Source organism: Perissodus microlepis, chromosome 13 (genome assembly GCF_051167445.1).
Source record: "Perissodus microlepis isolate ML-2025 ecotype Zambia chromosome 13, ASM5116744v1, whole genome shotgun sequence".
Classification (NCBI taxonomy): Eukaryota; Metazoa; Chordata; class Actinopteri; order Cichliformes; family Cichlidae; genus Perissodus; species Perissodus microlepis.
In genome coordinates this window covers 23,495,827-23,523,491 of record NC_140473.1, presented here as the reverse complement: position 1 = coordinate 23,523,491, position 27,665 = coordinate 23,495,827, and the positions used below count along the sequence as shown (strand labels likewise).

General features: G+C 37.0%; 1 long non-coding RNA gene across 3 annotated transcripts in view; it reads right to left on the bottom strand.

The window, feature by feature from the left end:
• Window positions 1-27,665, bottom strand: part of LOC146375184 (uncharacterized) — a 59,877-nt gene that overhangs the window by 11,159 nt on the left and 21,053 nt on the right. For all 3 annotated transcript variants that reach the window (XR_014802009.1, XR_014802008.1, XR_014802007.1), the window contains exons 2-3: window positions 9,495-9,539; window positions 1,073-1,185 (exon numbers count right to left, since the gene is read on the bottom strand). This is a non-coding gene — a long non-coding RNA (uncharacterized LOC146375184). The remainder of the gene's footprint in view (window positions 1-1,072; window positions 1,186-9,494; window positions 9,540-27,665) is intronic.

Here is a 27,665-nt window from a genome sequence, read left to right as displayed (position 1 = left end):
TGCTCTTTTTTTTCCGATTCAACCTTCACCTTTTTCGGAAATATTCCTAAAATTATTACCAGTTTCATATTTATTCTGTTTATATGTCACAGAGACTGCCTCGGTTTCCAGATAGTCTCTATGAAAACACACATCTAGATGTATTTTACACACATACTTTACAGTATGAGCTTCCCCTCGTGAGAGTTGCATTTTTTTTGTCCCTCCATCTGACACCTTGACGTTTACAATATTGACCATTAACACGCTGATGAATGAACAGAGTCCACTTTAGTTAATTAATCTGAGCTGCTGCAGTCCCACCACCAGTCCACCAGCAACGTAGAATTGACTAAAATACAGATGGAGTAACATCATTTCTTTAAGTGTTTCTCCATACATTTAATTTTTCATATTATACACAGTACTGGATGTGTTTTGTCCCTTTGCTTAGTGTGAAGAAAGCAGATTTATGTTGGTCGTACTATAATTTTTTTCAGCCAGTCTTGAAGAAGGCACACAGACTCTCTGCTCCACACTGTATTTGCACTATTTTAAACTCTATGCAGGAGTTTGTTGAAATAGAATATCAGCAGGCACTAGAGATAAGGTTTGGTGTTGCTCAAAAGCACACACAGAAGGAATCACTGCATTGCCCTGCTGTAATCTGCATACAGAAACTGAGAGACATTGTTGGAGGACTTTTGATACCCTAAATGACTAATGAACTACAGCTTTTACTAATTTAGGCAAAATATAACAATATCACAGAACTGGTGAGATGAAATGAAATTACTCCTAGCTCTAGTGCTCACATTGTCTGCAACTGCGAGCTGGAGATGAGCAGACTTCGACAAAATAGGGTAATGTCAGGTGTCAGGTAGGTGTATAAATCACTTTAACTTCGGGTCAGGGGTTTCCCATGTTTGATCTTGACTACACTCGCAACTATATAATCCATGTGTGTAATATGCATTGCCGACACACAGTAGGAATAGCGAAGGATTAAAATCAGATAAACATATTTGATATCTTCAACAAGGCACTAATCAGACTGCCAAGTACAGTAGTTTACAAATGTGTGCACTCCTACCAGATGAGCTTTGCTGGGGTGGTTTCCCCACCGCTTGTCAGGATGGGTGAATGTGGTGGAAACCAGTCTGATAGTCCTGCGGTGAAACTGTTTCTCAATCCTGCGTCTTAGACCTGCAAAATAAAAAAATCCCCACTTTAGCATATCACCTCACAAAGAATTGAGTCCTGGAAACACGGCTTTCAAAACAAGCAGATATATTATCTAAAGAGTCTCAAACTGTAAGACAAAGACATCAGTATGTTTCATTTTTAATGATGTTTAAATATAAAACAAATGTCTTAATTTAGTTTTCTCATTTGTTTTTTCCAAGTTCTTAGGAATTCTGGAATCTCAGTGCTGCTAGGTTTTCTTCTAAAGTGTGCATTTGCTGTGACACATATGCTTTTTAATGTAAATGCACCGAATATAATTGTCTGGACAAAAATTAGGTCAGTTTTGTCCTTAATCTAGCATCGGTAATATACCATAGCAACACTAAACCATCCAAGAAGCCAACATACCACCATTATGCACAATTATACAATCATACTAGCAGAATTGTTATAAAAAATATCTAGTCTGTTCCGTGTTTACAACGTGATTTATTTTGCAACATTTAAAATATTACTATAAAAATGTCTGTTAAAGCTTAAATAATATGTTGCCCAAATTCTTTGATGTTATCGTTTTGTAGGGTGCAATATAATATCGCAGTCCTTTCAGCTGACTCATAAACGTCTCTGTATGAATGGTGCAAAGTTTATGCGGAGGTATACGCACACTCACGGCACAGTTTTAATTCAGAAACACAGTTTCCGTACAGAAAGAGCCGCGTGCATTTGTCATGTGCAAAGCACCCATTATTTACGTGCAAATTTCTCACGGAAAACTGAAATGACGCTGTCTTCATTGCTACGCGCAATTAAAATTTTCTGGAGCGACGCCAGGATGCCCTCACTGCTGGAATTTATCGTCTCTCACATTTTAACCACTGAAAGATGCTGGATGAGTACACATCGTTTCATAATTAGGTGAAGCATGCATGTTCCAATAACACGGTGCAGTAACTGATGACAGAGTACCGAAAAATATATATGTATAAAATCTTTATAAAAAATAATTTCCAGAAAACCACGTACACTTGGATCCGACTACCTGACTTTCTCTGAAAATAGTACACAGGTTTTAGAGATGTTCCAGTAACTCACACGCCAAATCACACAAAAGGTTTTTTTTCATTTAAAACAAACAACAATCTCTAACCACTGAACCTTCCTACATGGGTTAGAGAGAAAGTGATAGGAACCCGGGTTTAACATTTTGTGCCAACAGTCTTCTGACTTAGTTTCTCACCATTCACATGTCAGTGCATTGTTTGACACATGAGACCATGTCTGAAAAGTCATCCCACACACAGCAGACAAATGCAAAAAGCCCTTTTTGTGTGGGTGTGTTTTAACTAAACATGAAGCCTGCTTATGTGTGAGAGACAAAGAGAAGGTGAAAGAAGCTCAGATGTGGGCGGTCAACTTTTAATATTCATATCTTCCTATCTTTCATTTATAAAGGAATTATTTAAAAACTTTGGAGCGCTATTTATATCCTTTTGTATCCTGTTCCTCCTTTGTTTTGGCCTTACGTGTTGAAATTTTCAACAGTAGGACAGTTTTCCCTCGAGAATTCATAGCAGAAATACTGCACTGAATCACTGATGAATTCTTTTTGTACTTAGAGATTTAAAATGACCAGTTGCAGAATATGCAGAACACTAGATGATGAGTGGTTGTTAGGATTTTTTTAATTTTATTTTTTTTACACACACACTCACACACACCAGAGCTCCTCTAACTACACTGCAGCAGTACAACCCCAGCAAATCTGACTCCTTATTCTGAATTCACAGGACCACTGAGGTTTTTATTTGATGCTTTTGCAGAAAATTTGACCCAAAAAAGTTGGACTAAATCATATTTACAGCCATGAATCATCTGTGTTTTCAGTGCTGGAAGGCCATGACTGTAGAAACAAGCATGCTATTATTTACAAAGCTAAGCTGTCTATTTACAGATGACAATTGACAAAACCTAAATGAATAAAATGTAATCTATGGGGTGCTGGGATAGCAGAGAGGTTTGAGCAGGTAACCCATATGCTTAAAGACTAATGCTGGGGCCTGGATTCAATTCTACCCTGGACTATTTCTTGCGTTACATTCCTCTGCTCTCCTTCTCCCACTTTTTCCTGTCTGCCCTGTCCAAAATAAAGGCTAAATGCCCCAAAATAAAGCTTTAAATATCTAATCTGCATTATTAGTTTTCCTTTCAAGATCATCAGCTGAATCGCTGCTAATAGTGTTCTATATACATTTTAACACTGAGCCTGGTTCTACCGGAGGTTTTTTCCTGTTAAAAGGGAGTTTTTCCTTCCCACGGTTGCCAAAGTGCTTGCTCATAGGGGCTCATATGATTATTGGGTTTTTCTCTGTATGTATTATTGTAGGGTCTAACTTACAATATAAAGTGCCTTGAGGTGACTGTTGTTGTGATTTGGTGCTAAATTTTAAAAAATGAAGTCAATAGAGGAATAAACTTTTTACAATGTGTGCTTTACTCATCACCAGCATACATTGTAAAAAATGTAACTCATGATGCAGGAAAAATATTCCAGTACTTATTAGCTTACATACTGAGACCCCTTTCAGCCCTTCAAATCGTCCACACCCACAGCTTAAATAGTCCACATTTAACACAGAAAGTAACAGAAAAACAACACATTGTGGTTTAACGATATCAACTGCACCCAAGAGCACTCCTGTCCAGCCCTCACACCAAATGTGAAGAGTTCTCATGCCCTCCTACTCTAACATGAGCAGATCATTTTTATATGCAAGAAAAGCAGTAGCTAAAGTTAGCACACCAGATTGGAACACTCAACAAATATAAAAACTTCAAATTTCCAAAAGGCTCTGAGCTTGGCGAGTTCAGCTGGTCCACATTTGTATGCTATACCTCCACCAGTATCTCTTTAAAACAATAAACCAACTCCCATTGATCTGAAGCTGCAATTACAATAATAAAAAGAGGTGAAAATAGTTATAACTACAAGATACCAGCTCATGAAAGTCTTTCCAAATATTATCTGATGCTTTATAGAATGAAAAATAAAGGATAGGATAAATAATCGACACATTAGCTGATTATAAACTTCTGAATTTTAAGTTTTAACTCCCCCACATCAAAAAGACACTTAGTCAACCATCAGTAAAAATGTTATCCAAGATAATGAACGATAATTGGTGGCATTCACTATGCAGCTAAATGAGTCACTACGCACAATCTGCAGATCTGTACGATCAAAGTCTTTCACTGACCTTTCACAAACAAATTTTTGCAAGCATAACAGTAATGCTCATCTTGTAAAACCTGTTTTGGTGGATAATACCATCACGGAGATCTAACCCGGTCTCCAAGAAATTTGTGAACTCGACCAGAGTTGGCCAGAGGTGTTTTTTTGTCAACGGCACAAACACCTTCCACTATAGTGTAGAATGGTGGATCCAAAGCAGATATCAGTGAAATTCTGAGCAAATCGAATGTACATAATAACAGCTATTTTAAGCCAAAAAGCTGAAAGGTGGGAATTCATCCTGATTTCACAGAAGTGAATGAGAGGCATCAGACATGATCCTTTTCATTGCTTTGCTTTGTAATCACAAGACTTAAAGTAAACATATCAACAATATTTCACTTTTAGCTCCCAGGCCAAATTTAAATATAATATTTTTGCTGTTAAAATAAGCCAGCCACAGGGGGACCTCAAGTCAGTGTATTCCTAGTATCGATCCCAAGCCTGGACAAATGGGGAGAGTTTTGTCAGGAAGGGCATCCAGGATCAAATCTTTGCCAAATCAAAGACCCCTAAAAAGAGTAGCCGAAAGAAGAAGATGAGAGCTCATTTTTGAACCAGTACAGGTCGAGTATTGTGAAAATATCTAATCAAATGCAGAAGGCCCTTCTAATATTTCACTACAGAAAGCTACCAGTGGTTTGTAATAATTTCTTGGTCCATAGTTGAGTCAGAGGTGAAATAAACATGTTGGCAAAATGAATAAATTTGAAAAAGGCCTCAGAGTTTCTCCTTAAATTTAATTAGCATCATCAAAATGTTCAAAAGTGCAGTAGTTAGCATTATCTCATCATTCCTTTTTTTAAGTTTGTCAAGGTAGCACTAACATTTATCGCCTCTATCATTTAACATTTATCACACCGTTTGTTAATCCTTGTTTGTGTTTTTCCCCAGAGTGTTTTTTGTGATCTCTCTATGCCCTCCTTTTTCTCTCTTCTTTCCCTTTCACCCCCCAACAAGTTACAGCAGATGGCCGCCCCTCCCTGAGCTTGGTTCTGCAAGAGGCCTCTTCCCGTTAAAAGAGCTCTTTTTTTCCCATTGTGGGCAAGTGCTTGCGCATAGGGGAATCACCTGATTCCTGGGGATTCTCCTCAATCTTTAGGCTTGAGGTGACTATAGTTGTGAATTTCGCACTAAATAAATCTAACTGAACTGAAATCTAATTATTAAAAAATATTTTTAAGACTGTGTTTTTAAAGTGTATCTAATACTAATGCTTCCTTTCCATGAAGAGAGAACTGCTGAATGATTCATGTTACCAGTGACCTCTGTCTTGACCAAAAATGCAGCACATCCTTTTTTTCTGGAAGTTTAACTTTTAAAATGACACACAGTGCATGATGGTACTTGGGTACAGCCATCAACATCTGAAAAAATATGTAATGTCTGGTTTCACTTGCATTTAGAACTATTTACTCAGAAAACTGTTAGTTGTAGATGGTAACAAGCAGTGGCTGACTGCCTACTGGGACATTTCCCCGTAGATCGAGGGTCATTTTGTCCCGCTGTGAACAGTGGTAATAAAACAAGCAGGAATGAGTCTCAGAACACACCGAGATAAACTCTGTGCTCTTGCCACAGTATCCACAGGACAAATACACCCATAAATACCTTCCAGTCAGTCCCATATATTTTCTATTTACTAATTGGAATAACATTCCTGGCATATGTACATAGTGGACAAATGAATTGCACCTCACTACTAAGGGTGTTGCTAACAAATGATTGTATTGTGAATAATCATTTTAACTCCAAATGAGTTACTGATAACTTTATAAACACACATAAAATCATAATTACTTCAGTAATGCTTCTATTGACCTACTTTCAAATAGTTATGGCAACTAACTTTTCTTGTTCACTCACGTGTTGAATTAAATGTTAATTAATTACTGACTGATTATTATTGTTTTGTTTTTCTCATTTTCTATAGATTCTGAAGCAATATAGCCAAACTGAATTTTTTTGTGAGCATTACCTGCCTGAATTTCGTTTGTTTGGTTGTTTTTGTGCAAACAGAGTGGCCTGGGATGAAGTGGAGTTTTCAGCCTTAATTACTGCTTCAAGTACGTCTTTCTGCTGATGCACTTCTAGTATAAGATGAGAGGTTACAATGATATTTGTGCTGTTCTAAACAAAATACGCACTTAAGAGAACACATTGTTTTCGATAGTAAACCGATTCTGTGAGCAAACAGAGGCCTCCTGTAAAAATAGCATGTTGGCTGGTAAACAAAGCGGCTTCAAAAAGGAAGTGAGAGGTTTAATATCAGTGAGTGACTCAGGCAGCGGAGCACAGGGAAAATCCAGAATCAATACGTTTCAGTTCTCAGTATATGCTGTACTGTGGCATATTTACATTTATCTGAGGTTCCTATGCAGGTCACCGACTATGTTGACAATAGCAAAGTGGTTCCTAGAACTAAAGCCTTTCATGGCGATAACAGCACGCAATGATGAGCCACTGAGAATAAGCCAAAGTTGGGACTAATATTCAAGGGAATCTTTAACTTTCCACAACAAAACTTCAAAGAGCGCAGTGGTTCCAAACTTTCTGCTGCTAATGTTTTTGTTTGCACCTTGGCTCCCTACCTGCAGATTTGCTGCCAACATTATCGTCACGGAACTGTGGACTCAGAGAGCTGGTTTAGAGTTACAGAGGACTGAAGCCGAGAGTAGAAGTGATAGTGAATGCTGATCTATTTTTATAGCTCAATATATGGTGCGCCAGCAAATGCCCTTTGATTCATATTACTGTAGAGAAATGATCAGTACATCAGCTAGTAACTAGTATAATGAATTCCTTAATAAAAATGATACTATGGTGATGGGTAATGAATACTGAGGTAGTTACTGGTGGTTTGCATTTAGCTGTTAGTGATACACACATAAAACACTTATTTAACCTCCTAGGACCTGGCGTCCACGTATGTGGACATCCCATTTTGGATTGTCAAGACCAAAATACTAACTTTTGCTCTACAAGGGCCTGATATCCACTTACGAGGACATTATACTGCCACTGTTCTATCAAAATTTTAAACAAATAACTTCATATGTGGATCTCATTTTTCTCAGAAACAACAAACTGGTAATTCTTTGTTTTTACATTCATCGGGTCCCAATATGCCCAAATATCAAAGAGAAATTAAAAGTGCATGCCATGGAAGAGTTCGGGTCTTAGGAGGTTAAGGAAAATAGAAGTGAAATAAGTATTGATTTTACTATGACAGCTATTTACTTTACCAGAATGAAGGTGCAGGTAATTGTTCCTACATTTATAGTGTTAATTGTAAAAGCATTAAGCATTTTTTTTAAAAAAAGGGAACATGGTTGCACGCTCTAGAGAATAGTTAAAACTCCTAAGAAAAAGCTGAATAGGATGCAATTTGATTAAAAAAACAAACTCTGCAGTTCCTACATCATTGCTGGGTCCCAAGATTTATTTTAGGTTTAATGGTCTGCACTTATAGACAAGTGGGTCATACAGGTGCCGTGTGTCAGTTAGGACGGTGTAAGGAATTTGAAATACTAAAAAACGTTGACACCCACTATTCAAATGATACAGATATCATAGTGCTACAACCGAATGAACCCAATGTAAACACAGCCGTAGTGAAAATGGTACTATGGTACTCTGACAAACAAAACTAGATCATGCTGCTATAATCAGTATCAGTACAGCCAGCCTGAAGTATACCACTGATAACTTGAAACTGCATAAGTGTCATGTGGATGTTTGTTATATTGTGAACATGAGGTGAGATCCAGACATGAAAAGATAACTATCTGAGAGTGTCATTTGAATTTCAGTTTCAAGAGGCTGAACTTGCCCAAAGACACACCTATACAGATTACACAATAAGGGCTTGGAAACAGATAATATTGTATGTGAATTTTTTATATCCTTCATATAGTCATTTTTTAAAAACAAGTGGCAGCGGTGTAGTTGCGCAGACTACTTCATCAAAGTAAAAGAACATTTGACTTATTCATAATAACTGGTAAAGTCAATTTCAGCCAGCTGAAATTGGCAATAGCTGAATAGATATCATTGTTTAATATATCAACACAGGCCTTTGTCATAGTGTTTACCTCAGGATGTGAAGTGTTGATGCCTTAAGACTCAGCGATCTGCGGCATATTTTGGTCATGAAATGTTGATATAAAAATAAAAATCTTTATTTTATCACACACAAAACTGTCAAAGCCCTCACAAAGAGCATCTAAATAACGCAGCTCTAACAAGGTCTTCATATAAAATGCTGACAGCCAGCATCATTGCATATTATAGGAAATACAATATCAAAAAAGTGTTGAAAATGCCATTTTCAAAATATTGTGTAAGTCTTGTGTTTTGTTGACACAGATACAATTTCCTCCTCGTTAGCCTCATCAAATCCCTCCTCTTGCAACAAAATGTATATGAAAAGTAAAGGTAGAAATCTGAAATATGTTTCTAATTCAAAGGTATTTGCGAGATAGTCTTGCGTGTGCAGTTAAGAGGACCTTGCCTCTGCAGGACCCAAATAGAACAAAAAGAAATAAAAAATAATAATAAAAACCACACATACACAACATGAAGTAACTTTAAAGAGCTATAAAAAACATGAGTTTGATAGTTTAAAAAAAAGACTCAACAACATGGTGAAGCTAAAAACAAGCCTCTCTTAGTTCCTGAAAAGTTGACTTCTGGCAGATGTGAAGCCTTTGTTTGACGTCAGCATCTCTTAAGTAGATCTTACAGTAAGAGACCGAGTCTTTACATAAAGCGACTCTAGTGATTATCTAAAACAAAACATGAAATCTTCTCATGGCCCTCAAACAACGATAAACAGTCGCTGATTTGAATGTTTAAATGTCAGCTGGGCCAAATGGTGAGCAGCGAGAAGAGGGAACAAACCCTTTCACACGTCCACGTGCATGCAAATATATACGTGCACTCTGCAGCCCACACACGCAGGCCACTGTACACATTGAAACTGCTAATACTCACACATGCATTAATACTCACACAGAGTAAAGGATCAACTGACCTAAAAGGTGTGTAAGTAAGCTGACCCCAGACCTCATGGACAGTCCTGCATGACAAAGAGACAAATTAAAATTAGTCAGGAAGTAATGTTGAACCACCAGATCCTGCTACAAGAGCTTCAGTGGACCTTGGCATGGATTTACCAACTATTTGGAACTCTACTGGATTCTTCCAACCTATTGCCTTATTTGATGTTTTTATGATGTTGAAAATCTTACACAGTTGTTCAAATGAAGGCCAAACCATATGATTTAAATCTATTACTGAAACCATTCAGTGACCCCCTAGAGGCCTATGAGTTGGAGTATAATGGGAAAGATCGCACCCATCAGAATAAAAATGCTTCGTCGTGGGATAAGATCCTGTCACTGTAAGGGTCAAGAGTTTAAGTTTACAAATCCTCAAGTCTAGGAATGTTTTCTTCAGGGCTAGAAGCTATTATTTTAAACGTTATGGGGGCTTTGATAATTTTAGTTGATAGGGCTGTGCAATACAGCAGCTTTAAATCTGACTGTAGAGGGAATAATGTGGTTCACAGCATTTTTGACACGATATCTATATATCTATCGATATATCGATAGATATATAAGAAACTTTTGACACGTGTTACAGACTGATAATCCTTGTTTTGTTGCCAGGTGTACTGACACAAACATTAACAGTTTGTAATTTTAAGTGTTCAAATCCACTGATTTTAGTGTGTTTGTTGTATCCATTACTTTCTGCAGGCTTTTCTATTAAAATATTATTAATCCTTATCTGCAAAAAGCCAGAAGTAACACATGTTATCATTATATTTTCCTAAAATCATGTACTCTAGAAACTTATGGATGATAGCAAGTGTCACATATAAACACACACGGACAAAAACATGGGCACACATACAGCTGTGCAAATTACTTTGTATTTACAACTAAGGCAGAAATTCACTTAACATAACAAAAAAAAAACTGCCGTATGTCCACATAGACCACAGTATAATTATTATTAGTATACTTACTTACTATACTGTACATGCAAACATATTGAGAAAGCTACGAAACCTGTTAAATTAACACAAACACAGCTGCTCTACTATCAGCCAACATACACATTCACAAACGCATATACACAGGAAGCCTACTATTGTCTGCTGTTGTTGCTGTTATGATTTTCATTTTTATGTTGACAGTTTGTAAAAAGTACACACACACACACACACACACACACACACACACACACACACTTGCAACAGCACATCAATGTCTTAGGTATAGCAGGAGTACTAATTTTACATAAGTTGTAATGTACACACATGTAGTGCACATATAGAGAGACATGATAATATGCACACACCCTATGTGCAGGCTAAAAATATAAACACTGAAAAAATCTGAAGCACATGCTTAGAGCAACACACAGTGGCATATTAACATAGATAACTGCCTTTATATGAAGGCACATGCATACTTAGAAACACTTATAGATGTATGTGCTTCTAAGTATGTTGTACAACAAATATGCACAAATACTGCACGTAGCTTTACAATGGCACAAAACAAAAATGTGTGGATGCACTCACACACCCTTCAGTATTAAATGTGCACTGAGCAATGAAAACAGACAAACATGCAGAAAATAGAAAAACAATATACACACAGCTATGCACACACTATGTTGACATAAACAAAAACAACTACACATTCTGTCAGAAATAAAACTACATATTTGCCCAGTCACAGTGCAAATATGTAGTTTTATACAATATGTAGTTATAAATAATTAGTACAGATTTTAAGTGCATTCAATTACAACAATTACTTCACACACAGATGCAAATGTATATTAATCTTGGCAAGGACAGATACTAAGAGACATAAAAAGACAAAAGAATTAGAGAAATTACTGTGTATACAAAACAAAACACACACACTGTATTTAAAAAGTCATAATAAATACCAGAGAGCTGGTGTACACTAATTCAGAGACCCCAGTCCCATCCCCCACCCTCCACAAAAAAACAAACAAAAAAGAAAAGCAGCCACAAATGCACAAACAGTATAAACACAGATCTGCAGATATATTAACAAAGGAGGAGTGTACTGTGCACATACACGTACATATAAATATTCACTGCTAATGTATACGACCTCAGATATGCACTAATCGGTGTATGTCTACTGATCATGTGTGCACAGAGATCAATACATATGGTAGCTGTGCAAACAGACACATACACTCACACACACACACAACACATACACGGAACAAATTAGCGACTGATTAGTCAAACAGTTACTGATGGCAACAAAGTGATGCCACCCACGGACACTGAACATGCAACACTGCTTGTCTGAAACCATAAACATGTTTATATTTACTTATTGTCTCATTTTAGACCAGAGAAACTTTTCATACAGACTCTGACATTTAATATCTTAAACTAACCACTGTGTGGGAGCACTATAAGAAAACTCCCTGCAGCAAACTCTGCAGCAAATGATTAAGGTTATAATTAAGATAGGAGATTAAAGTCAGCAAAAGGAACAACTAACTCACCAGCTGTCAGAAGTAATCAACAACCTGACAGTTGTCAAATATTTTTTTTCCATCTTAAAAACTACATCACAATACTGAAGGATCAATTTAAGCACAAAATGGTTATAAGGAAAAGGTGGATATTTATGATAAATATAAAACAAATTTTCATAAAATGATTAAAATGTTTTTTTCTGCATTTGAGTAATCAGCACAGGCAAATATAACCAGCACGAGCAGTCAACTCAAACTTAAACTACTCTAGAGGGACAAAAAAAATCTGAATTGTTGTTCCAATGAAACTGCAGTTAACAACTGGGTCGCCAGTAAAATTAAATATGATCAAAATTGTATGTGCAGAACATGCCATAAAACGGTCTCATTTTGAAACTACTTGTCTCAGTCATAAACCAGAAAGAAATAATCAGACATGGGTGACATGAGACGTGTAATAAAAAATATATTTAAAAATGGGGAAAAACACAAAGAGAAAGGTGAAAAATAGTGAGTCAAACTGACTCTGGCACGAGTCATAATTCTGCTGGATCATCACCAGCAGGATTTTTACTGATCTGATTGTCAACAGTCCAAAAAAAAAAAAAGAAGCTAAACACAACTGACAATATTCAGCCTCCCTCATTTTCACTCTTTTTTTCTTTTTCTCTTCTTTTTTTAAGCATGCATTTGTTGTTGCTGAAAAGGTTAAAAGATTTTTTTTTGTTTCCAGTCGAAACTGAGTGGGCAGGCAGCGAACCGAACATTCACAAGGCAAATTTCCCCTGATGCTCTGGTAATATTATCACTCCAAAGCATCATAGTTTCAGAATGACTTATGGATTTATTTATAAGAAGAAAACAAGTGTGACACCAATTAACTCACAATCAGTCACAGGTTACGGCTCACATGTTAGTTTTGACCATTTTGAAACTGACATAGATATACTCGAAAAATATATTCGACATAAATAAAAGGTCACGTTAGTGTCTCAATATCTGCTTCACTTTCAATATGACCTATCATTTTAGAGATAAGAGTGTGGCAGTGCTCATATTGTATAATTTATATTGTTCAATTTGTTCATAACCAATAATTTAAATGTCAAAACTGGAATTTAATAGTTACATAAACACTCGATAAAATACTGACTGTTTCAGCACATGAACCCTTTGTTTCCTAGTGACAGATGAAACATCCCTCAGTGGAGGCACACTTTCATAAATGTAGTTTGGACCTAACAAAAAAAAAGAACCGTTTGCCAACATTTAACACCACTCCACCCACAGTTCAAGAGTTTATATGTCACCTTTAAAGAATCATCGATCAAAGTAATCTCATTCTGATTCAGAGTTTCACTATTACTGGTCGTTTTATTTATTAAAAAACACAAACATGAAGCAAATAAACCACACGCTGTGCTCACGTCCAGATTTATATAATTACTTAGCATACTCTTGTACAACAACATTGACAATTTAACTTGCCTTTCACACTCAGGGACACGGAGTAGCATTCAGGGGCCTATGACAAAAAGAGCAGCCAGCCTTTGACTACAATTTTCTAGCGTCAGACTAAAACCGTGAACACACAGTCAAATCAGATTTGAGGTGGACAATTTTTCCCCAGACATCAGAGACCAAGTTTTCCTTCGTGCGATGTAAATAGCTATTGCTGGAGACGATCATCCCCCCGACCTATTTCACAAAAGACACCTGATAAACATGACATAATCCAGCATGACTACGTCGCCTAAAAATATAAAGGAGAGACAGACCAGCTTTACGCTGCATCATTTACTATCAAAATTAGTCAGAGAGCAAAAGAGAAGACGTTGAGGCTAAGCTTTGAAGCGATCAGGCGCGGTGTGCGTTTCAAAAACTCAAAAGGAAGCTGCGAGGATGAGACAACAGTCGCTGAAATCTGCTTTTCCTCTCTCTCTCTGTCGCAGATGTTTTGAAAGAGGGGAAAAGTATACGAGAAAAAAAATACAAAAAAGAAGCAGAAAGGGAGTTGTGACCAAAATAAAGAGCTTCCATAAATAAGAGCAATCTAATAATTTCTGCCTTTAAATAAACAAATTAAATTTAGCAAAAATGCATTTTTGCCTCTAGGAACTTTACTTCCCTACATTCGAGTGTCACTGATATTTTAGCCTGCCATGATACACAGAAAAAAATGAGAAACAAAAACGAAAGTAAAAAAGACTGGTGACTTAACAATTTGAAACAGGTAAAATTATATTCAAAAGAAATGTGGGAAGCTTTTGATCTATCTATTAAAGACAAAAAAAGGTTTGTCATAAATTCTGCAACACATTTACTAGTCATACTTTACATTTCACTATGAAGCATTAGTTTCTAAAACGTGGGTTCAGTCTGAATCATGTCACCTTTAATGCCTCACCGATCAAAGTAGTTCTCTTTTTGATTCAGTTTCACTGCAGGCGGAGGAAAAGAGAAAAATCTACTTTTCACCCTTTGGTGTGCAAAGAGTGTTTGCACACATCATGTTTCTTTAAACCAGAAACATGATAAAAGTGAAAGAAAATAAAACGGTATGAAAGAGGGAAAAAAAACAAGAAAAAAGTAACACAGAAAGACACGTGGGTTACATTGTGGTGCGTGTATACCTATCTCTCAGTTGACAGAGCAGGGATGTGGGAGGTTGCACACAGAACAGAGCCTGGGAGAGCTATGGCCTCAAAACAGCCATCTCCATTTTGAAATGAGATGTCAAAACGACACACCGCCATCTGCTGAAAGTACTGTGAAGTGGTGAGGAGAAAAACCCTATGACTAGGCCTCACACACCTCCACACTAACTGTTTCAAGAACAAACATCCTGCTGCATGAACATATAGGCTACATTATTTCTATATTAATAAACTGCGTTTGTTACCCTGTTCGTTTTGAACGATACCAATTCATTCTTTAAATTCGCTCGCAGTGAAGCCTGGTATTAAAGGATTAAATCAAGCGGTTTGAATTTTACTCACTGTGACTAATAACACAACCTGCCTGCCTGCAGCTGGCGTAAAATACGACGTAGAGAAAGTCAAGCTCGGAAAAACTATGTGGAGAAAGTGAATGAGTAAAACTCTCCCCCGGCTCAAAAACTACCACTATGAGCGCGTGTTTAAACACAGATGGTCTGAGGTTGACCCGGGCAACTACCAATGACTGAATAAACGTATGAATGACTGTCAAAATGTGACGTACCTAAAATTATTCGCTGAACTGTTCCACACAGACGTGACAACAAAACTCGTGAACCCCCCCGATTTTAGCAACACCTCAGGCCTCCTGTAAGTCTCCATTAGCATTCTCCAATAGTATTCAAGTGTAAAATGGTTTATAAAACAATAATATAATTGCAGGCACAATTGCATATTTTATATTAAAGCATTTGCCAACATCTGTAACCTCTCCTGCAGGGAAAACATAGCAGCAGCGGGACATATTTAGATAATTATTCATGTTTTACTTTAGCACAGTTGTTAATAACATTAATAATGTCTCTGTTCTTTTGAAGGGTTCCCATGAGCCACGCTAGAGCTAGCATGAACAACACCACATAAAGCAGTTAAATGGATTTATAAAATAAGCCAGATTAATTTCAGACACAGTATAGTGAGTGCATAATGTAAGAATAAATGTACGAATCAAGGGAAACACATTGCATTTATTTGCTTTGTGCTGCAGCTGTGCTGACTAATAATTCCCCACTACACTCTATAATCGAGTAACTAGCAACCAGGTGGTCTGCTGGCAGCAGAAGATTCAGAATTAAACGCCCTTCCCTTGCACTTTAAGAGCCCATATGCTGTGTTCAGGGTCCTCTGCTCCACTGAGCATGATGATTGACTACTTAAAATAATTCACAAGAAAGAAACCCACGAAGCTGAAGACTTCTTTTCGGGGGGGTTTTTATTAACTTTGACTGTGCAGACAAAATGATGAGTGATTACAATGGACTGCGTCTCCCTTGACATTCAGTCTCTTACTATCATGCTGATGACCAACACAGATATCTGTTTGAGTTATGGAAGGTCACTTAAGTATCCCATATTGAGGGGAAGTGAATCAGGGGAAATCGATGCAAGTTTATTAAACCACTATCATGTGTGCAAATATGAATAAAGAATTTTACATAGCATACTGGGGGTTTTCAAGGATGCTGAAATTTCAGTGTGATGCAGCAACCTTTGAACGGGCCACACAAGAAATGCCTGACAACCTGTACGTTTAAGCACCTGCTTGCTGAACTCTGAACGAGCAGTTTAACACGTCACTGGTCATTCTACTGGGAAGTGCTCCCCAGCAACAAGCAACAATGGGACATAACAAGCATAGCAAAACTCCATTCAAATGTCTGCTGACCATGTGATCGGCACAATAAGTAATATCCTGTTTTGTTCTACGCTGTTGCCAGTTCATGAGAGAAAGCTGAAACGGACACCTTTAGAGAAATTATGTAAAAGACACACGTCCATTAAATGGATCACATGCATAGCTGACTGGATGTTTTTAAGACTTCATATCTATTCATTGGTTTTAAATCATCTTTGTGTAGATTCATGCATTAAAACTCAGTTTAACCTCAGTTTAAACTCAGTCTAACCTCTTAAGTGTTTAGTTAGCATGTAAGGACTCATATGTAATCAGAAAGACTCACAAATTATTGTTCAGTAATGAACTCTGACCACTGCAGGAAACAAAACAATGTCTCGTGTCTTTCAGTAGAGCAATTAAACATCTTTCTGGTAGTTTTAGTGATGCAGAACAATCTGCACTTTAAGCTTTGGCCTTTTGAGTAGATAAACCAACAACTGCCTGTCTGCAGACTGCCGGAGTAGATAAACCAGTAGCCGTCTGGAGTAACCAAACCCACCTGTCTGACTGGCACGTAAGGCTGACGTCAAACATAGGTCACGTCTGCCACTATCAGCTGAGGCATACTCCATCCTGGCAAGAATTTGAGAAATCTAACTTCCTGTCACATTTAATCAATCATATGACAGTGACGGGGAAAAAAAGAATTATCCGAGCATCTAACATTAGAAGCTGTGTAAATGTGCTTCTTTGCTTTGTCTTAAGAATATGAAAATTGACTAATCAGCGGTTTGGGATGGTTGGTCAATCAAACAAATGCTTCTAATGTGTTTTATAACAAAACTTTATGTTCTTTCTTACGAGTACAAATTTAGTTTTGACATATGACAAGCGATACAATCCATAGTGAAACCTAAAATTCACTGTGTATTTCATTAAAATGCAAAGAATTAAAAAAAATCCAAGAGAAAACAAAACTACCTGCTGTTTCCAAGTGCAATGAAGCCTAAAGTCTTGTGCACCACTGACTCCCACTCTCTTCCTAAATGCAAAGTTTAAATGTTCTGAAACAATGAGGCCGGTCTGTTTAATTCTCCTTAGTTTATTTAGAGTTATGACAAATTTCATAAGGTGCAAGAGCCTAATATACCCAACTCTATTAAATCTGCCACAACATCATTGCCAAGAACTCTTTGCTCAAAGTGCAGAATTTCATCTCGAGAAATTCTCTGACTCAGCACTCACAAACAATCAGGAACTGACTAACTACACTCAGGTCTCTCCCATCTCCAGAACCCTCTGTCTACTTTTAACTAAGCTACATTTGTATTTTTAAGGACAAAAACCAAACAACCAGATGTTTTCTATTATAGAAGTTACAAAACATGGTCAGCAACAGAAAGTGGAAGCAATCTACATTTAATGTAAAAAGATCAAGTACAGATTTTCTCTCAGTCTATTTGATGGCTTGCCAAGAATTTTGATCAGTACATTGTACAAGATAAATTATATTAATTTTGAGACCCATAAATTTTCCCACCTTTGCTTCATATTTAACTACTCTTCCACACAGGGGTAGAAATGGAACCATGCTTAAAAAAAACAACTAAAAACAACAAGCTAGCATCCTGATAATTATAGTGATAAATAATAAAGTGTTTAGATCAAAGCTAGTACGGAGCCCAGGCAATGTAGTTTAAGCCTTTACAAGAATCAAACCAGTGACACTTTATGTGGGTTTATGTATTGTTGTTTTGTTTGAGTGTGTGGGGGCTTTTTTAAACATATATAACTTGCATGTGTCTCCTTTATGGTAGTCTACCTGCCTCTCTGTACACCACATTAGGACTTTAAGCAAATTTATGCATAAAAATGCAAAATGCTACATCATCTACAAAACTGCTACTGCAGAAACATTAAATCTGTGCACAGCAGGTTTTTCCCCCCTCAAACATCCCTTCAGTATTTACACTTTAAACATGTTGCTGCATCTTTTAACAATAACAAGCTGATTTTATCTGGGCAGGTGGGAGGTAAACTGACTATTTGACTTATAGTGTGCCCTTACATCAACTTTTTTTTTCTCCTCTTGTCTGTTTATCAGACTGTACATCACAGAACAGTGTGTGTGTGTGTGTGTGTGTGTGTGTGTGTGTGTGTGTGTGTGTGTGTGTGTGTGTGTGTGTGTGTGTGTGTGTGTGTACACAAGTGTGTCTCTGTGTGTTGGTGGCATGCAGACGTCTAGCTGTCCTGATGTGAAAGACTGCAGGCCTCCTACGGTCTAGGAGAGAAAGCAACCACAAGTGGGAAAGGTCTCACGCACACAGAGTCACACACAAACAAACAATGGTTGGGACCTAATGTTGATAAGACAGTGACTAGTCTTTTAAAAATGTTTTGCTTATCTGTCTCTATTCAGTATGAAGCCCATACAGTAAAACAAGTGACAGACTCTGTCACCATAACAATGTTACTTAACAGGCCAAACATTTAAGTTGAGTTCTAAGAATAATTTAAAGTTAATCTAAAAGCTTGAGGAGAAAATCTGACTACAATGAAGATTTTGTCAAATAGATTTTAAGCACACAAGCAAACAAAACAAAAAAACACCTTGTTAAGCTTATTTTTGTTGCATGTTTATGTGTTAATACATATTTAGTCAGATTTCGTGTGATTTGCTGGTTTCCTACAATTTGCAAATATGACATAGCCCATTGACAGTTTTCTGTGGTTGTAATACAACTGCGGCAGTCCAAGAAACGAAGTCGAGCTGTCAGAACTGAAAAAACAATCTTACATTTGCTTCATTTTATCTGACAACTGAGAATGAGTTCAAAGCGATACTGACACATCAGTGCACTTTAGAGGTTTTGATATTCCTACAGAAGAGCTTCTCAACCTTTCAGTGCAAGCCTTAAAACGTTTTTTTGTCAACATGGTGTTGGGTAACAGCAACATCAGCTTTAAGTAAGATAGCACGGCTAAAATTGGACTCAAACATTTATAGATAGCTCAGGTTTTTCGTGAATCCATGCTTAAATTCCACCTGTCTTATCTTCTGGGTGATACATTATCTAAGGTAAAGCAGATAGAAAACCAGTTACTGTAACAGAGCCAAAAAATGTCACCTGCAATTATGGTTTCAAGAGCAAGTGCATAAAGCAAAAACAGCCAGCATCTTAGTAGTGGAGTTACTCACCAGGGAATTACAATTAGACATTAGCAAGAAATGAATCAACTAAAACAAATGCAAATGTTTCTCGTACTCGTGCAAAATGAGTACCAGCAAAATTGTCACAATCAGCTGCATGATTTTGCACTTTTGTATCAAACACACTCTGTTTTTTCCCATTCGAGTAGTGAGGGTGTACCCCAGTGATTTGGCAATTCACAGCTTAAAAAAATAGTTGTCACACGGGTCAGCCTGTCAGCTGTCACATCAAAAACTTTGCTAGCTTTTAATTTGACCATTAAAATAAAATGATCCACTTAACGCTATGAGGAGCAATTAACTCAGATGTGGAGGAAAAGTAGGAAATGACTACTCAGACGTTATATACAAGACAAGTCATTGTGAGACATTTATTAATAGACAGGTAGTTTTCCTGTCAGCAGTAAACCCACCCTCGCTATGACATGTTGAGTCATCGTTTCACAACATCCTTTTTTGAGGAAAACTTATCTGACTAGCAAATGTAGATAAACTAATGATTGTGAAATGATGCCAAACCAGCCTGAAGCATTTTGTGAATATAATACTTCATTGTGCAAACATGCAAAAGTGAATGTGGATGGCATCAAAAAATGATGAGAATTTTTTCTTGGACAAAAGCTCCTTGTGAGGAGCATGGACTTTTTTTTTTCTTTCATCTTTCATCTTTCTTGCAGGCTTAAAATTGACACAACCAACTTTGCAAAGTGTTTCTTACTAAAGCTTTGAGCTCACTAAGTGAATGTCAATTTATCTAATGACAGTATAATGACTATATGTTGGACCCTTGTCCAACAAACCAGTTGATTCAGATGAAAACTGCTGAGCGTTAGGCAGGTCTGGCTTTGATCAGTAGGCTTTCGAAAGAGTTTCTTCAGCCTTAAAGGCAGGGGAGTTTGCTCATTCTAGCCTTACTTGAAAACCAACCTAAAAAGCAAACAGTGGTGGCTTTGTGGTAACTTTCAGACATGAATAATTGCCTGACTTAGTAAGAAAAAGACTGATTTATTTTATAGTATGTGTCTTCTCTGCCAGACTGTAGCCCTCCATTAGAATCTTTATAGGAGATTTACATTACGTTAAATCATTTAAAAAATAATCCAGTCATAGCTTTCTAGACTTGTTGATTTGATCTTTACCGTATTTTGCTATTGTAAGTGGTGGGTACAATTAACATTACATTATGTTTTGATCCTGTGGTGAATTTTATAGTCTCTTCTTTTTTTTCCCCACCTTTTTTACTGTGGCTTCAACACACTCCTGAGCTGCACGTTTGGCTTCATTCATCAACACACTATTGAGTCAGCCAAGTAATACCTGCTGCCTGGCTTTAATCTTCTGAGAGACTGCCTTTCTATTTTGCTCTGAGGCTATAGGCCACCATCATGTTTTTCTGTGATTTATAGGCCACAGGTGCAAGCAGGTTTGTTAAAGCTGCTTACGCACGGTTTGTTCGGCATCTTTAATGAATTGAAGATATATATATAGATATATATATCTATCTATATATAGATAGATAGATATATAGATATATATACATGTATATGTAGAGAGAGAGAGAGAGATAGATGTATTTTATTTTTTTCCGATGACACCCTCGTCTGTCTTTACAGAAGACAGAAAAACAGTCCCTTTTGGCTGCAGTAAGAAATTAATGGTTGGCAAAGTTTGAGAAAATTAATATCATTTTATGGACTTGTGCTACTGCTAACAGCATCATCTGTGCTACTGTCTCACTTACATGCTTTTCGCTACAAGTGTGATGCAATCACATTTTAACATCCTCTTGAACCTTTTTTAATACATGTTTGAAATTGCTTTTACTCTCATGTCATGGTATCACCATTTCTTGACACACCCAAATGGGTATTTCCATACCTAAAAGAAAATATCTTATTTCTACCTGTGCTATTTTCTACCTTCCCACCCTTTCATACGCATGCATGAAAGCTGGAGGTGGAGAGCAACTAGATTCAGCGCAGCTCAGAATGGTGGCAACACACATGATGCTGATTAAATTAAACACAGAAAGAAAAGGAGTTTGGGTGGGGGTGGGTTGCAAAGTGACTTGCACAAGCACAGAAACTGTGGGTTGCTAAAATGGCACACTATATATGAGACAACTGGCTACACACTCCCAGTTACCTATTGGCAAATCTTAAGCTGACGTGGGCCAGATCAGCATATCTGCTGGGATTGCAGCTTACTTACACACTTTGTGAGATCGTATGTAAGTAAGCTCCAATCATAAGAACTCTACTTTGTGGCCTGCTTGAACTAATGCCATGGTCAATATTTGCCAGTTGTGTACTACAGGTCCATTGCACTAGCAGCCAACTTGCACTATGAAATAGTGTTTTTCCAAAAACCTCCAATAATTCCCTTCCAGAAAACAAGAACAAGAAAAAAGATTTCTTAGGTTGCATAAATACTTAAAACACAGATGCGTAGATGCTTTTTTGACACCTTGCTGTAGAGCTACACCCAGCCAGGTCAGCACGTCACCAGAGAAGAAATATGCAGTTTCCTTGCATCTGAAACGGTTGTAGTCAGACGTGATAAAGGATTGAAAATACTGGGAAAGTCCAGTTCAGGCAGATGAGGCAGAGTTCTGCTTTAATGATGACACGGCTTTAGATCAGTGAGAGGCAGATCAGATAAGGGCAGACAGTAAGCAGGTCGCCTGTGATCGCTCGGCACATGATTTCTGTCTACCTCAAATTAGCAGATCATTTCCTTGCACCGCACAGTGTGACTGGTAGACAGGAACAAGCAGGCTGTGAAAGGGGAATCCATCATAAACCAACTGTTTCTGATAAATAAACAGGTGAGTTGTGGCGATGATTCTTCATGTGTTCCAGGAATGTGAACAATTCTTGGCGCAAAACATTTTAGTCAGTGTCAAGGTGAACCAAGGCTTTTTTTTTTTTTTTTGACAACTTCTGAAAAACAAAACTGAGAAAAGGTTTGTGGGTTTCAGACAAGGCTTTACTATTCAAGGAGATGTCATGATGACATTTAACATTTTCTGTATATGTGTGTACCATCTGTGGCACCAAATAAAGCCCACGCACTCCCCTCACCTGAACTCTCCACACTTCATCTGGCTTATTTTTTTCAGTTTCTTTCATCTTTCCCCACATCTCTTTTTCTGTGGATTTTTATACCAGTTGTAATTAATCACTTTAAAGAACATTACACAATTACCCCTAATCGCTTCTTAACTGTAAAAGCGTTTTTAAACAAAACTACTAAAACTAGGCTTCAGCTCTGGTTCCAAATATTGAGCCAATAGATTGACAAGCCAGTATATAGAACTAGCATGCAACAGCACACAGTAACATCTGGATTTTTTTTTTTTTTTACATTTCAACAAATCAAAGAAACAAAATAGTAAAATTAAAAGTTAAAAGAAATAATCTACCTCATTCACAGTGCATCAGGAACAACAAACAGATTTCTCATCATTTGTTCCATCATTGTGTGCACAATGATTAATATATAATTTGAAGTCACACACACTCCTGCAGAATTCTGCATATTTTTAGATATATAACAGGATGATGTACCTGCTATTTACAGCTGTGTGCAAGATTCAAATGAGTTTTTCTCTCAATGTTAACGTTCAAAGGTCACGCTCATCTGCTCTAAATGCCATGCTAACAATGTGTGGAACATCAGGAAATGCATCAAATTGCAGAGAGAAAAGTGACATTTTGAGCCAGGTGGTTAATTTTTACTGAATATACTGCACAAAAAAGAAAAACATCCACTACTGTATGTGGTTACAGCTGAAGAAAACTCTGTGAAGAACCACCCTCGGCAATTAGTGGATCGTTGTTGTTGCCTTGTTGGCTCATTTCTGGTGGGTGTCAACCCAAATTTAAGTAAGCTATTTTTTTCTATTCTATTTAAATGAGGCCTCTTTTTAAGGGAAATTCCCCTGAAAATCACCAATAAAAGTCTTAATCTATTATATATATATCCATTTTCTATGCAATTGGAGCCAAATTACAGGTCTACATTAGAATTTACAAGACCATAAAATTAAGGATTACAATTTTATGCCCCAAGGTTAAAGTCTGCATGCTCTTTCAGACATTTCTCTTTACAGTTATGGCAGGGAGAAACAGAACCCCATATTTATTCATTAAATCTAACATTTCTTGAGACAAAAATCTGTCAGACTTAAACATATTGAGTGTACTACCACAATTATTGTATATGTTACTGCACAGAAGGAGGCTAGTTCTACGGTAAAGTCAATAATGAATGATCTACGTGTGCTCACAGTGCAGAGACCACCAAAGTCAGTAACCCTGTTTTGGGAAAACCAGTCAAACTGGTCAATCTGGCCGGTTTCCTTAGCCAGCAGTGGATGGTTCAGTTTGGTTGACCAGGTTGGTCAAAGCAACTAGACATGAAATCCGTGGCCTTTGATAACTAGTTTTATCACCAAGATCCCAAAATCAGAGAGTCACTGATAGTTAAGATAATACTTTCTGAATTGAAAGGAACATGTTGGGACATAACACAAAAAGGAAAGTTTCACTTTCCTTTCTGGAACAATAGTTGACTGTTAGCTGTCTAAATATCTAAAAGGTGTCATTTTTACCCCCCCAATGGCAGGCTGCAACCAGCAGAAGGGGCGTTACCTGAGGTTATCTCGCCTAAATCACTAGCACTTAATGGAAACCTCAAAAAAGACCCATGTGTCATCAACACCCTAATCCCTGTCCTATTCTTTCCCAAGACTCCCCCAAAAAATCTGTGCTATCTGTAACATTTAAATTAATTGAAGGATTTAATAGTGACTTTAAGATGGACATTTTGCAGTAATTAATTTGGAGTTAAGAATTATATGATCCATGGACACCTGGAAGCAGAGACTATCATTTTATTTAAGTGCCAAAAACAAAAAAACTCTTATGCACACACAGCAGGTTCATAATATATCAAGGTGACTCATGAGGTTTTCACTGTGCCAAAGACTTTTATAGTCTTCGCAAACATTACGATAAAATGTCAATGTAGAAAGCCATGATGATGGATTCAGTGCTAAATGTGAAAGAGACAAAGTGAGAATGTAGGTTTGTGAGATTTTTGTGAACCTGCATGCGATGTACGAGGGTGTTAGCAGCTCTGGTTGTGTAGGTGTATGAGGGACAGGATGACTTAAATGATAATGATCTTTCATTTCCCTAGCTCGCCTTGCCTCACTGCAGGATCCCTGTCTGATTTCCTTATAAAGCTTAGGTGGACACAAACATTAGGTTTTAGTGCACACCGACTGCTGCACATTAAAAAAAACAAAAACAAAAAAACAATGAGTCCTTCTATAAAAATAGAAACTGTGCTAAAAGTTTTATTACAATAGGCTCTAATTTAAATAAGACCTTTACATGAAACTGTCCTTTGGCAATCAACAACACTAGGTGATCCAGTTATTTTAGGACATCTCTGACAGAGGTAAATACTGGATCAGTGATGTGTTTTTAATGCTGTTATTGATTCAACATTACCTTGCATGGTGGCCTTACATAACCTGAGCATGCACACTGGACAAACATTACTTCAGCTCCAATCTTCTCTTCAATATAGCCAAACTAATAGCATTTAGTTTAATTTTGATTCATGATTTTACCTTAAATTGTCCTCTCAAATATATATTTTTTAAAAACTGAAGCTGTATATTGAAATGCTAAATTACAAACACAGCCATATTCAAGTTTCCAAGCACTGGAAAGATTAATAAACAGGATTTTCTTAGAGTTCTGTGACTGAGAAACAATGTTTGCTTTGCAACATGCCTTTATCCAACTCAACCAAACGCATGAGGAAATAAATTCTCTGCCTTTTTCTTTGCTGCATCAGTAGTGTAAAACAGTCAGGGGCTTAATAGCTTGTTTATATTTGTTTGGTCCCTAAGACTGCATGCATGCTGTTCTATTGTATTAAATCAAATATATGTGTATTAAATGAAAAGCTGACTAGGAGAACCTTAGTTCAAACTATTCACGTTTTGGTTTTTCTTCTTTTCTGATTGTAAACTTTTTAATTAAAATGAATAATTTCTCATATTTTCTGTGACAGAAACTGCTGCAAATCTTTCCAATTAAAGTAAATAGATCCTAAAGACTTTCACTTCCTAAATAGGAACAGCAATTACATCTTTTGCTAAGTATCAATCAGATGGAGGGTCAGCACCTGCAGAGTGAAGTGGTGCATTTAATTTCATATCAGTACAATTTTAATGAAACTACAGAGAATGTGTTTCTGTTCAACAACAGGGAAACAGTTATCAAAGCAAAATCAGGGATGCAGACAGTTGAGTCCTCTATCCCTGCATAGATAGGCAATGTAAATGGGGTACAACAGGGGTAAAAAAAAAAAAAAAAAAAAAAAAACAAAAAAAAAAAACCCAAAAATCAATAAAATGCAATTTTTTTAAAAAGAAAACTACAAAACTATCACTTTTTAATTGAAAATGGACAGTAAAATAACCTCAAAGCTAGAAGTCCTCCTTTAAATTATTTAATTAAGTCTCTGAATTAGGAAATAACTTCTCAAAGGAGAAGTTAGTTCATTAAAAATTAAAAAGCCAATTAAATTATCCGAAATGCTTGAAAGTCAACAATCGCTTTGACAAAAACAGGCAGTTGTATTATCATTAACACACAGCAGCTCGAAACCAGAAGAGTATAACACATGGTGCTTTGATGCCCACATATTTTGCAGAAGGTATTGCCCCAGATCAGATGAATACGATTTGAAAAAAATGTACCATTGTGCAAGCATTGTGCAGTTTTATTTGATACATGTGGGAATTCGAGTCCTTTTCCCCCCTTCATCTATGGAAGGATCCGCTCAAGACAATTGTGTTCAAGGAGAGAAAGGGTGGAAAAAATAGAACAAAAAAACCGAACCAAACAAAAAAAAAAGCATGCAATTAATTCAGCCAGACCACTTTTGTAAATAAAAAGTCCTCTGAGTCAAAGATTTTTTTTAAAAAAATCTTCACTGTGCAGAGATAAAAAGCCTGCAGTCTGTCGATACAGTCATCTGATGAAGGAGGAAGCACTTCGGTGATCACCTTGAATGTGAGGCTAAGATGTGTTTGCACTAGAGTGCTTCTGCCACACACAACCTTGAAAAAGCTATTCTTTGGTCTAAAATGCAGCTTAGTCAAGTGTTAAAGTGGTTACTACAAATATCAAAGTCACAGAGAACGTCCGCCATGTCTCAGTCTCAGCCATGCTGGCCTGTTTTAACAAACAAACACTGGAAACCACAAATCCACAACAATCGGCATCTAAGTACGAGATAAGTGAAATGAGGATCAAGACTGCTAGATCTGGACTTAAACGTTAACAGTCTTGGTTCTTGCACTTGCTGGTGCAGAACTGTCCATACTCAGAAAACCGTAAATTCACATTGAGAAACTAGACGAGTGTTCGGGTAAAAAGTGGTGAAAATTCAATGTAAACAAGTAAAAAGGAATATTTTATTTTAAAGTAAAATTAGCAAGGGCAGTAAAGCAGTGACAGCAATTTACAATGAGCAAAATATTGAACACATTTTATACCAAAAATCCAGCATATCCAAGTCTGAATAAAATCTAATTTCAACATAACAGCAATAGCAATTTATACTTTTCATATAACATACATGTTTTTATCCATTTAAATTGTACTGACGGGGGTGTTAATCTTTAAACTGTAAGTGTTCTCATTTTAAAGCAGTGCAAGGGGACAAAATGGAAATATCTTTTGCAGGAGCAAGGCATAAAATAATGTTCCCCTAAAATTATTGCCAAACTATCAGTTTGTTTGCTGGGGTAGTTCAGTTATTTTCTATTTTTCAGTACACCCTTTATTATTATTTTGTGTGGTTCACAGTTACAGCAGCTTAAAGCTCGGTTTCCTGAGCAAAAGCAAAGCTACAACGTGAAATACAAGTAAACACAGTCCAAATCCTACACCCACATGAAATGCCTCAAACGTATGCCCTGCACAGAGCTACCATTCAACCTTTAACATTTCTAATATCCATTTTACGCTGACTTAAAGTGAGAGACATCAGTGGGGTGAATATTATCTTCCTCACAACCGCAGG